The 10,816-nt window shown below is 34.7% G+C and overlaps 1 non-coding gene across 1 annotated transcript; it reads right to left on the bottom strand.

The window, feature by feature from the left end:
* Nucleotides 1-10,254: 10,254 nt before the first annotated feature.
* LOC130977464 (small nucleolar RNA R71) lies at nucleotides 10,255-10,362 on the bottom strand. The gene has a single exon (XR_009085153.1). It is a non-coding gene; the product is annotated as a small nucleolar RNA R71 (small nucleolar RNA).
* Between the last annotated feature and the right edge of the window lie 454 nt (nucleotides 10,363-10,816).

Below are 10,816 nucleotides of genomic sequence, written 5' to 3'. Positions count from 1 at the left end.
AGCATTGGAGATAATAAGGAAAAAAAGATCAAAGAAAAGAAATGATGGAGCTCAGTCAACAAACATTGCTCCGGATCAGTTTGACTCTCCACAGGGACAAAATGATTTCTCTCAGACGTAAGATTTAGTTTATTATTCCCGAATTCTTTTTCTTACTTTGCTTACTTTTGCTACAACCTTTTCTAATTCCTCTGGATTTAATTACTAATATTTATTTATATTGCTTAGAGTACCGACTGTAAATATGGATAGTGAGCAACTCTTACAGACTCAAGGAAGCTCTACACCTTCTGTAGATGCTGCGAGCAATATCAGGTAAATTGGTTCACTGCATATTGTATTTTTGATTCGGTGGTTGCCCAAAATGAATTTAAGGTCTTTCTAGACATCTGCTTTTAATCTTGGTTTCTAATTTAATTATGTTATTTTTTTAAGGAAAAATACCCTGGAAAGCCTGGTCAAATATTTTAGAAAAAAGAAAATCTTTCCAAGAAAGACGTCTAAAACTCCACAAGTGTAAGTTAAAATATTTATGTTATTCTTTTAAATTTAGTTAATAATTTTTGTTTAATTAATCACAAGAAAATTGTGTTTAAATGTCACTAGAGCTACACCTGAATCTGAAGTACAAATCGTTGAGTTTCAACAACAAACTCGTTCTGAACCTTTGGAAGTGTGAGTTTTTCAATGTGCAAATTCCTATTTTTCAAAATAAATTCTAATTAGTCAACATTAACTTTATTTTTGTTTACATTCCTTAGAGATCCTCTTGCATTGTCTCTTCCAAGTTCAGTTTAGGAAGAGTTGATGAATGATGACTTCATCTATGTCCCTCCACAAGAGAAAACACAACAAACTTTTAATAATGAGTAAGTTAATAAATATTTATTCATCACATGAATCTTGTTCAATGTTTACTGCTTATAAATGGTTTAATTATGGTTCAGTTAGAACCAGAAATGAATTCAATCTGTTCTTGTCTTTGGACTCTCTTTTGCTTATTATAGCTGCCCTCAAGAAGCTGAAAAGCAGGGTGTTACAGTATCTCTTACGAGTTCTGTAATTGAAGACTTATTGAAAAATGACTATGTGTAAAGTTTCTAATGAAGAGTTTCACATAAAAATTCTTTTTATTAATTTTAATGGTTGTTATTGAACTGTTTTCTATTTAATGCAACAGTCCTGCAAAAGAACAAGAGCAACAAGCCCAAGAACCACCGGTGCAACAAGAATCAGAACAAGAAGCACCTGCTAATGTGTAAGCATTAAATTCTTTAATATTACTTTTGTTTAATATAATTTCAGTTCACTATAAGTTTGGATTTTGGTTCAGTATAAGTTTGATTTTCGGTTCACTATAATGATTAATGTAATTTCTATTAAATATCATTGTTAAATATGATAATAGTTTGGGATAATTATAGAAACTTTTACTGTTTAATGAAGCAGACCTCTGGAACAGCAACAACAGCCTTGCGAAGAACCAATAATGCAACAATCCAAACAAGAATCACCTGTTGATATGTAAGTTTTACTGGTTATATAAATATCGATAATGTTTACTACTTATACATGGTTTAATTATGGTTCGGTTGAAACCAGAAATGAATTCAATATGTTGTTGTCTTTGGACAATCTTCTGTTTCTTATAGCTGCCCTCCAGAACCCAACAAGCAGGGTGTTACGGGGTCTATTACAAGCTCTGTTATTGAAGAGTTTTTCAAGGATGCCGATGTCTATCAAGTTTCTGATGAAGAACAATCCCAAGAACCTCCGGTGGCACGGCAATCAGAAAAAGAAACTCTAATCTTGTCATCATTTGACAGGTATGTTACTTGCTTTTCTTTAATATCATTTTTGTTTAATATCATTTCGGTTCACTGTTAGTTTGGATTTGGGTTCACTATTTGTTTGGATTTCGATTCACTATATTGATTAAATGTCATTTTTGTTTAATATCATTGTTAAATATCTATCATCCTGCAGTGCTGCTCAACCTAGGAAAAGGGAAGATGAAAAGCCTTCCTTTAGCCTTGGGATAGGTCCACCAGCATCTCGACCAACTCAGCCCTCTCAAGAGAGTGATTCATAGTTTGAAATCCTGGCAGAGGTGGTGGTAGAGGCTGGAGTGACAGCAGCATTAAAATTTGCTGAAGAAAAATCTTCAGAACCAACCTTATCAGCGGCTCAAGTTTACAAAACCCCGCAGAAAAAGACAAAAATCACGAACGAGCTGATTGAAAATTGTTATCATTGGATGACACATGTGAAATAGACAAAAGATGGTACCAATGAATATGAACCAATATTTGTCTTGAAACATGAGGGACTCTACGAGGAATTAAGAGAATATTTCATGTTTCTATTGCCCGGAGAACAAGTGCATGCCGTGGTAAAATCCTCTGCCAATTGCGTTAACATTAATGATTTTTTTAAACACTCTTATATAGTATGTCTCATAAATTTTCATCCTGTAGGTGGTTAGTATACACAGCTTGATTCTCAACGAAATAAAAACTAAGCGGTATCAAGAACAAATATACATTGTGCCGATGGATATTGTGGTAAGTAAATTTCTTATTCACTACTTATTACTTTTTGGTTCAGTGAGTAATATTGGTTCACTTGATTTTTATGTCTTTTGTTGAGTTCTTTTGTATTAAGAAAACTTTTCTCTTGATGATTGAATGTTTCTCACGTTTTATTCAGCATATGATTTGTGTTCGGTTCGGTGAAATATGATTTAACTGATGTTCATTTTGTAGAATTTCATATTGGGAACATATGGCATGAATTACATTGATAAGAGGACAAACAAAGCCCACAAGTTTGATATTCAGCAGTATGCCCACCACAGCCAGTTTCTTGACAAAAGGAAACTTGCATTGCATCCATTTGTAAGTTGTAATATCTAAAAATTCTTTGATAATTCTCTTGTTTGCTATTGTTTCGACTGAAATATTCTATAATTTTTTGAAACTTTAGATATTTGTCCCAATTTGCAATGGAGGGCATTGGTGGTTGTGGATTGCTGATGTAAACAAAAAGAAATACTATGTCCTTGACCCTATCAATAAGAAGCTAGAAGAAATACCTGATTTGAGAAAAGAACTGAACAAATTTGTTGTAAGTTATTTTCTTGTAAATTATTCAAATTATTTTGTACATGAGAGGAGTTTGGTTGACTTTTGTTGGTTCTGTTTATTTACTTTTTTTTGTCTCTTTCAGGGTTTAATAATTTCCAAGATGAGGGTGTACGCTGGGGGGGAACCCTTAATGGAGGATGCACTGGGAGAGAAAGCAGAGTATATCCAATTGAATGGTCAACGTACAAAGTAAGAACCTTTCTCTTCTATAATGCTATTTTTAATGTGTTTTATTTTATATATTATTGATCGTATTATACTCAATTCTCGCTTAGCTATGATTGTGAAATATTCGTGATGAAATAGCTCGAAACAATAGATCCACAAAAAATAAAAAGCGGGAAGAGATATAAATATAAAGCTTGGACACAAGTAAGTACTTTCTAAATTAATAAACTTCTTTCTTTTCTTATTTCATTTAGTTAAGTTGATATTATAACTAGAGCTTTGAAGTTGGTTGTTACTCTGTTCAATAGTTGTTTTCCATGCAGAAATACTATTCTTGTTGATTGAAATTTGATCACCATTTATTCACCATATAAACAATTTTCAGTTCGGTGGGTCTTATAATTTTGATTCACCAAGTGAATATTTTTCGGTTCGGTGGCATCCTTTTAATTTGTTTAGGGTTTAGGGTTACCTTTACTTGGTTTTGAAATTTGATCACCATTTATTCACGACATAAAGAATTTTCAGTTCGGTGGCTCTTATAATTTTTATTCACCAGGTGAATGTTTTTCGGTTCATTGGCCTCCTTTTAATTTGTTTAGGTTTAGGGTTACTGTGATTCCATTTTTACAGTATAACTAGGGCTTTAAATGAAATTTGTTATTATTTAATGTGATTTTGATTTACTTGATATTTAATCTGTTCAAGGTGTAGGGTTATTGTGATTGCATTTTTATAGTATGATTAGGGCTTTGAATGATATTGTTCTTATTTCATTTGGGTTCATTTCTTATGTAACTAATTCATTTCAATTGAAATGCAGAAAGACATTGATGACTCCAGATACCATTATAGTCCATATTTTTTGTTGCATGAAATGAACAAAATAAGAGACCAAGTGATTTTGGAATCTGAAGCAATAAGACTCACCAAGCCATCTGCTTTCCTCTCCAGCCCTTATTGTAAATACACATCTGAGGATTTAGATAGCAAATAGCATATACTAGTTGTAATTAACAATATTTTGTTTAACTTGTTTAAAGAGCAAAAAATGCATACTTCAAATGTATATATGTCAATGTATGTATCAAGCAATGCAAACAATGCTTCTTTCAAATGTATATATGTCAATGTTAATGTATATATCTATTCTTAATATCAATGTATGTATCAAATGTTAATATTTATATATCTGTTAGAACTGTCTGGTTGCTGTTTTATTTCAGGTTCTCAGTGATTGCAATCACTGTATTTACGAATACATTTATAATCCAAAAGAACACAGTGAACCGAAATTAATACACTGGGCAAACCGAAAGGTAGAAACCCACTGAACCCCTAAATCCTGAACCCTAAACCCTAAACACTAAACACTAAAACCAGACCCCTGAACAATGAACCCTGAACCTATAAATCCTAAATCCCTAAAACCCTAAAACCTAAACCCTAAACCCTAAACCCTAAACCCTAAACCTTGAACCCGAACCCTGAACCTGAACCCTGAACTCTGAACTCTGAATCCTAAATGCTAAACCCTAAACCCTTAGAACCCTGAACCCTAAACCCTAGACCCCTAAATCCTGAACCCTAAATCCTAAACCCTAAACCCTCAATCATGAATGCTGTGAACCGAAATTAATACACATCTGGGGATTTAGATAGCAAATAGTATATACTAGTTGTAATTAACAATATTTTGTTTAACTTGTTTAAAGATAAAAAAATGCATACTTCAAATGTATATATGTCAATGTATGTATCAAACAATGCAAACAATGCTTCTTTCAAATGTATATATGTCAATGTTAATGTATATATCTATGCTTAATATCAGTGTATGTATCAAATAAATTCTTAATATCAAAGTATGTATCAAATAAATTTATATATCACTGTATTTACGAATACATTTATAATCCAAAAGAACACAGTGAACCAAAAATAATACACTGGGCGAACCAAAAGGTAGAAACACACTGAACCCCTAACCTCTGAACCCTAAACCCTAAACACTAAAACCAGAACCCTGAACAATGAACCTTGAACCCATAAACCCTAAATCCCTAAAACCCTAAAACCTAAACCCTAAACCTTAAACCCTGAACCCTAAACCCTAAACCCTGAACCCGAACCCTAAACTCTGAACCTAAATCCTGAACGCTGAACTCTGAACCCTAAATGCTAAACCCTAAATCCTTAGAACCCTGAACCCTAGACCCCTAAACCCTGAACCCTAAATCCTAAACCCTAAACCCTCAATCATGAACACGATGAACCAAAATTAATACACGAGGCGAATCGAAAGTTTGAAACACATTGAACCCCTAAACATGAACCCTGAACCCATAAACCTTAAATCCCAAATTGACCCAAGCCCAAATAAATTTATCCACCTCCAACGTCACTAAAATAAACGTGACTTCCACGCGCTTCATTATAAGAAAACATTACTTCTTCTTCAAAACGCACAAAACCTATCCTTCTCTTCGAATCTCTCTCAAAATCACTCAAATTTCAGTCACGTTCTCTGCGAAAACCACTACTGCAGAAGAATAGCGAGAAGATTTGGCAACGAACAACCACAAAAGAACGAAACAGCAACAAAGACTACCAAAGATATGAGAAAACTACTGTTCACTTGAAATCTTGCAATGTCGCGTTTCTCCTAGTTTCATTTTAGATTTACTGGATTGATTTGCTTCGTTTAGAAGATCCAACTATTGTGAATGCATTTTTACAGTATAACTAGGGTTTTTATGAAATTTGTTGTTATTTTCAAACAAATCAGTGGATAATATAACTAGGACTTTGAAATTGCTTGTTACTCTGTTTAGTACTTCTTTTGCATAGAAAAATACTTTTCTTTTGCTTGTTACTCTATTCAGTACATCTTTCATATCATTACCCTTTATTATAGTTGGATGACCAGAATTTCTAGGACATACTTTTGAGCAATATCAACATTCTTGTTCTTATTTATCCCTTTTCATTTCAATTTTTCTTCCTTTTAGGGGTGTTGGGAGCAATCAACATAGAAAATAAAATATTCAATGGTTTTAATATATACTTAAAAATATATTTCTTCGGTACCAAAATAAATTTAGTTTTGAGTAAACTAATATACGGAAAATTAATCCAAAGTTCTTTGACATTTATGCAAAATGGATAAAATTTTGAAAAAATATGGTATCCCCAATCTTTTTGACAAGTAGTAATACTATGATTTATTCACCAAATGAATGTTGTTTGGTTCGGTTGCCTCCTTTTACTTTGTTCAATGTTTAAAATTATTGTGATACTATTATCGGTGTATTGAGTGAAGTATTGACCAATTTTTTTCATTACAGCAAAATAGAAATAAAACAATGGTGACAAAGGCAATAGCAACAGTCTTCAAGAATATGAGTCAGGAAATGGGATACGGTGTCCTGACACATGTCCCGGAAATGAACATCTCACATGCCCTCTTAAGAGAATTGATTGATTGTTATGATGAGTATCATGGATGCCTGAAAACTCTCCATGGAAAAATATACATAACTGATGAGCGGATAATTTATATACTTTTTGGCATTGTTTTTAGTATGTTTTTGGTATGATCTAGTTAGTTTTTAGTATATTTTTATTAGTTTTTAGCTAAAATTCACTTTTCTGGACTTTACTATGAGTTTGTGTGTTTTTCTGTGATTTCAGGTATTTTCTGGCTGAAATTGAGGGACCTGAACAAAAATCTGATTCAGAGACTGAAAAGGACTGCAGATGCTGTTGGATTCTGACCTCCCTGTACTCGAAGTGAATTTTCTGGAGCTACAGAAGCCCAATTGGCGCGCTCTCAACGGCGTTGGAAAGTAGACATCCTGGGCTTTCCAGAAATATATGATAGTCCATACTTTGCCCAAGATTTGATGGCCCAAACCGGCGTTCAAAGTCACCTCAAGAAATCCCAGCGTTAAACGCTGGAACTGGCACCCAAATGGGAGTTAAACGCCCAAACTGGCATAAAAGCTGGCGTTTAACTCCAAGAAGAGTCTCTGCACGAAAATGCTTCATTGCTCAGCCCAAGCACACACCAAGTGGGCCCAGAAGTGGATTTTTATGTCATTTACTCATCTCTGTACACCCTAGGCTACTAGTTTTCTATAAGTAGGACCTTTTACTATTGTATTAAGGAGGTCTTGGTAGCTATCTTTGTGTTTTATGCTATCTTAGATCATTGGGAGGCTGGCCATTCGGCCATGCCTAGACCTTATGCTTATGTATTTTCAACGGTGGAGTTTCTACACACCATAGATTAAGGTGTGGAGCTCTGCTGTACCTCGAGTATTAATGCAATTACTATTGTTCTTCTATTCAATTCCGCTTGTTCTTTGTCCAAGATATTCATTTGCACCCAAGAACATGATGAATGTGATGATTATGTGACGCTCATCATCATTCTCACTTATGAACAAAGTGACTGACAACCACTCTTGTTCTACAAGCAAACGAGGCTCTAATGTGTATCTCTTGGATTCTTTAACCGGAATCTTTGTGGTATAGGCGAGAACTGATGGCGGCATTCAAGAGAATCCGGAAGGTCTAAACCTTGTCTGTGGTATTCTGAGTAGGTATTCTGTGTAATGCCATGGAATTGAACTACCAAGTTTTTGGAGTTCATGACCAGGGATTATGAGAGTTGTGAAAAGTATTGTTCACAATTTCGCGCACCAAGTTTTTGGCGCCGTTGCCGGGGATTGTTCAAAGTTTTGAGCAAGCTTTTGGTAACAATGCCAAGGATTGTTCAGTTTGGACAACTGACGGTTCATCTTGTTGCTTAGATTAGGTATTTTTTTTTCGAAATTCTTGAAGATGAAGTCTAGAGTTTCATGATGATTTGTTGAAGTCTGGCTGGCTGAGAAGCCATGTCTAATCTCATTGGACCGAGGTTTCAACCTATCATCACAAGAGCTTGTTGATTTTTATCAATCTTGCTTTTGGAGCAGTGATCTGCTAAGGCTTGGCTGGCCTTTGGCCATGTCTAGTGTTTTGGACCGAAGCTTTCTTTGAAAGCTTGGCTGGCTGTGAAGCCATGTCTAATTCCTGGACCGGAGTCTTAGACTAGCATTGCACTGATTCCTGGAACTCTCATTAAGAATTTTGATATCTTTTTCCACTTAATTTTCGAAAAACACAAAAAAAAAAAATCAAAAGAAAAAAAATCATAAAAAGACCAAAAATATGTTATGTTTCTTGATGAGACACTAGTCTCATTTTAAGTTTGGTGTCAATTGCATGCATTCATTCATGTGTCTTAAGGATCTTCAAGATGTTATTGATGATTTCTTACTCTAATCTTTAAATTCTCTTGACTTGAGTGTTTTGTGTGTCTCATGTGCATTCTCATTAGTGTCAGTAGTATACAAACTGCTAAGTTTGGTGTCTTGCATGCATTGTTATTTGATTTTAGTTGCATTTTAATTATTCTTCATTATTAAAAATCCAAAAATATTTTTAATTTGTGTCCTTTCAAGTCAATAATACAGAGAATTGAAGATTCAGAACATACAGCAGAAGAATTGCACAGAAAAAGCTGGGCGTTCAAAACGCCCAGTGAAGAAGGACGGACTGGCGTTTAAACGCCAGCCAGGGTACCTGGTTGGGCGTTTAACGCCCAAAAGGGTATAGTTTTGGGCGTTAAACGCCAGAATGTGCACCATTCTGGGCGTTTAACGCCAGGATGGCACAAGGGGGAGAATTTTGTTTTCAAATCAATTTTTTTTCAAGTTTTCAAAGTTTTTCAAAATCAAATCTTTTTCAAATCATATCTTTTCAATCAAATGTTTTCAAATTCAATTTCTTTCCTTTTTCAAAGATATTTGCTATCAATTAATGATTTGATTCAACATTTCAAGTATGTTGCCTTTTTCTGTTGAGAAAGGTTTAATGTTTGAATCATATCTTTTCTTGTTAGGCAAGTCATTAATTTTTAAAATCAAATCTTTTTTTAAATTTGTTTTCAAATCATATCTTTTTAAAAGCATAACTTTTCAATCAAATCTTTTTTAACCACATCTTTTTCAAAATAGTTTTCAATCAAATCTTTTTGATTTCTAATTTCAGAATCTTTTTCAAAAATCATTTTATTTCTTTCCCACTTTCATTTTCGAAAATTAAGTAATGTTTTTCAAAAATATTTTCAAAATCTTTCACTTAATTTTCGAAAATTACTTCCCTTCTCCTCACATCCTTCTATTTATGGACTAACGATATCGGTTGATGCAAAATTCGAACTCCATTCTTTATGATAAGTTCGAATTTTCTACTTCTGTCTTCTACTCTTCTTTTCCTCTGACCCTTCAAGGAATCTCTATACTGTGACATAGAGGATTCCACATTTTCTTGTTCCCTTCTCTTTCTTATGAGCAGGAGCAGAGACAAAAGCATTCTTGTTGAAGCTGACCCTGAACCTGAGAGGACCTTGAAGCGAAAGCTAAGAGAAGCCAAAGCACAACTCTCTTTAGAGGACCTGACCGAATTCTTCAAAGAAGAAGAACACATGGCAGCCGAAAACAACAACAATGCAAACAATGCAAGGAAGGTGCTGGGTGACTTTACTGCACCTACTCCCGACTTCTATGGGAGAAGCATCCCTATCCCTGCCATTGGAGCAAACAACTTTGAGCTTAAGCCTCAATTAGTTTCTCTAATGCAACAGAATTGCAAGTTCCATGGACTTCCATTGGAAGATCCTCATCAGTTCTTAGCTGAATTCTTGCAAATCTGTGACACTGTCAAGACTAATGGGGTAGACCCTGAGGTCTATAGACTCATGCTATTCCCTTTTGCTGTAAGAGACAGAGCTAGGACATGGTTGGACTCACAACCTAAAGAAAGCCTGGACTCTTGGGAAAAGCTAGTCAATGCCTTCTTGGCAAAGTTCTTTCCACCTCAAAAATTGAGTAAGCTTAGAGTGGAAGTCCAAACCTTCAGACAGAAGGATGGAGAATCCCTCTATGAAGCTTGGGAAAGATACAAACAATTAATCAGAAAGTGTCCTTCTGACATGCTTTCTGAATGGAGCATCATAGGTATTTTCTATGATGGTCTCTCTGAACTATCCAATATGTCTTTGGATAGCTCTGCTGGAGGATCTCTTCATCTGAAGAAGACGCCTGCAGAAGCTCAAGAACTAATTGAAATGGTTGCAAACAACCAATTCATGTACACTTCTGAAAGGAATCCTGTGAACAATGGGACAAATCAGAAGAGAGGAGTTCTTGAGATTGATACTCTGAATGCCATATTGGCTCAGAACAAAATATTGACTCAACAAGTCAATTTGATCTCTCAAAGTCTGTCTGGAATGCAAAATGCACCAAGCAGTACTAAGGAAGCTTCATCTGAGGAAGAAGCCTATGATCCTGAGAACCCTTCAATGGAAGAGGTGAATTACCTAGGAGAACCCTATGGAAACACCTATAATTCTTCATGGAGAAATCACCCAAATTTCTCATGGAAGAATC

Source organism: Arachis stenosperma, chromosome 4 (assembly GCF_014773155.1).
Source record: "Arachis stenosperma cultivar V10309 chromosome 4, arast.V10309.gnm1.PFL2, whole genome shotgun sequence".
Lineage (NCBI taxonomy): Eukaryota > Viridiplantae > Streptophyta > Magnoliopsida > Fabales > Fabaceae > Arachis > Arachis stenosperma.
Note: the sequence above shows the minus strand (reverse complement) of the source record. Positions and strands in the feature narration are given on the sequence as shown.